General features: G+C 32.8%; 1 long non-coding RNA gene across 1 annotated transcript; it reads right to left on the bottom strand.

Moving 5' to 3' along the window:
* Window positions 1-997: 997 nt before the first annotated feature.
* On the bottom strand, window positions 998-1,848 carry LOC110938568. The gene is made up of 2 exons (XR_002591494.2): window positions 1,596-1,848; window positions 998-1,161 (listed from the first exon to the last, which is right to left on the bottom strand). It is a non-coding gene; the product is annotated as an uncharacterized LOC110938568 (long non-coding RNA).
* Between the last annotated feature and the right edge of the window lie 908 nt (window positions 1,849-2,756).

Below are 2,756 nucleotides of genomic sequence, written 5' to 3'. Positions count from 1 at the left end.
CACTCCTATCTTGACAATATGTCTCCATTTTGGTGTTACAAGGAATGGAAACAAAATTGAGTGACGTTTTGAAATCATGCATATGTATAAATGTATGAAAAGATTTAGAATGATGTGTATGTGAGAAAAATGATCTCGAAAATAAATTTGAATTTGAAACGAGAGAATTGTGTCATACAAAAGCGATGATAGTAAAACATAGGTTTGATTAAAACTTGGATTGTTCCAAAACGGAACTTTGACTAAACCAAGGTGGTCAAAAATTCCTTTGAATTTGAGAAACATGCTTTGGCCTAATAGGTGGAACACTCTCGCCGATATTTCGGATAACGGTATTCACCCTTCCAGTTACTACATGTTCCAAACCAAACGAAAATTCGAGACTTGGCGGGATTTTTTTGAAAATCGAGTAGTGGGACTAGTCAACGAGGTGCGGATTTTGCCCCTAACTCGACAATTTTGTACCCTAACTGTGGTTGGTACTCGTCGGGTCAGAATTTTAATTTTTATACTTTGACAAGCATCCACTAGAATTGAAATGGAAATTCTTCATCAAGGTGAGGATTTCACTCCTAACTTGATGGCAAATTTCGTGTAAATGAATAGGTGGATTGAGAATCATTTACCAAATTGTGGGTTTCACGCTTATTTTGGTGAAGTCGTGTCGTTTGTGTAATACGAGTGTTTTCGAGTTTAGTATAATCGAGTAAAATGCGTTAGGAAAGGCGTATGTTTGAAATAATATAACAAGCATGGACACGTAAAGCATTTCATGAATTTAGCACATAAGAGACATTTCAAGAAATTAGCATATGAATCACACATGGTCGAATATGGTACTTAACTATAGACTAGGTTAAAAGCATAGCAATTTTCCTAATTCCCTATAGTTATGGCTCTGATACCAATCTGTCACACCCCAACCGATGGTGGAAACATCGGAGTGAGACGAAAATGAGATTTGCAAGAGACTTCAAAACACTATTAGTGACAATAATTAAATAATGAATTTCATTTCATTTCTAAAAGTCAATTACAAAGGTTGGAATCAAATACAACAACTTGAAATACAAGAATGACAATACAATAAGAATACAAAATTTTAAATGTGTATCTAAGCATCATACTATGTCCCATGCATCATCAACATCATCTCAAAACCTGCAACATGTTTTAAAAGCATAGTTCAATACAAAGATGTATTGGCGAGTATACAGGTTTTCATAGATAGCATAAAAATAAGTTGTAAACAATTCCACATGGCAAGCTATTGAAACAAGATAAACAATAAAATTGGTATGTGTTTAACTAATCAAACCAGTGATGAAACACAATAAGCTCTTAACATAACCTAAATTTTACAGGCGGTGCGTTAATCCTATAGCGCTATATATGTCAAGGATAGGCTCGTACGAAGTTAATGATAAGTCTAACACAAAACGTATAACCCCAAGTTTAAAGTATCAAGTAACAAGTATGCATGCATGTATAAGGAATGTTTGTGCATTTAAAAATAAAGTTTAAGTGTAAGTTTATAGTTTAACATGTTACACCCCAAAAGGTGGTAAACGACAAAGGGGTTCAAGTATACTCACAGTTTTGCAAAGTTTCCTTTGGTGATTCCGTGAAGAGTTAGAGATTGGAGCTTCAAAGCTTCCTATAAAACACTTAGTGTTTTCTTTTAGAACTCTTAGAGTTCTCTTCCTTGCTTTGACGATTTGAGAGAAGTAAAGAGGTTGAGAGAAGAATGGTTAGAACACTTAGTGTACTTTTAGAATTCTTGATTTAGAGAGATTGAGAGAATTAGAGAGATGGAGAGAAGAATGGTGTGAAGAAAATGGTAGAAGGAGGTTGGTATTTATAGGTAGAGAAGGTGGAAAAGGGTGAAATATGATTGGTTAAAAAAGGTGGAAGAGGATTGAAAAGATGATTGGTGGAAAAGGGTGAAATATGATTGGCTAAAAAATGTGGAAGAGGATTGATGAGGTGGAAAGATGATTGGTATATTTCTTGGTATTTCTTGAGTATAAATTATGTAATTGAGTATATATAAAAAGTATAAAAGTATAATTCAAGTATTGAGGATGTGCGAATAAGTATTTATACGTATAATTATGTCGGTTTGCGTATAAATACGTATTTAAGTGATCGATTGTGTAAAAACAAATGTATAAAATATGAATTTTATTATGATTAACGCCTCGAATTGTGAGATTGAAATTAAAATACGAATGTAAGGTTTCTAAAATTAGAATACGAATACGAACATTTTTAAAATAGAAATACGAAGATACGAGGCGTTACACTATTCATCTAAATATCTAACATTTCAAGTAACCATCTTACTCGTTCAACAATATACGAAGTATAAACTTTATATATAATCTTATTTCTTCACAAAATAGGATGTTACAAATCAATTCACAGGGACAAGTACGAATCTCAATCAAAAGCAAAATGCATAACCATTAAAAGTCAATCATGAACAAGTTTTGTCAATAGCAATCATACCACACGATAAATCAAACCCAGAAAGCAATCAACTCATACAACATTCATCCAAACCAAGGTAGGCTAATGAGTTATCTACTCATGATGTTTAGAAACATAAGAAACTTATTAAAAGTCAAAAACATTATGAAAACAATCTCAGAAATCGAATACAAAAGGTGTAAGAATGATAAGCCAATCATAGAAAAACCTTTTAACTCTCTGATCTATAATCCAAGCCTTCCAAATCTCAGTTCCTACTTTAA

The sequence above is a fragment of the Helianthus annuus genome, chromosome 16 (assembly GCF_002127325.2).
Source record: "Helianthus annuus cultivar XRQ/B chromosome 16, HanXRQr2.0-SUNRISE, whole genome shotgun sequence".
In the NCBI taxonomy this organism is placed as follows: Eukaryota; Viridiplantae; Streptophyta; class Magnoliopsida; order Asterales; family Asteraceae; genus Helianthus; species Helianthus annuus.
Note: the sequence above shows the minus strand (reverse complement) of the source record. Positions and strands in the feature narration are given on the sequence as shown.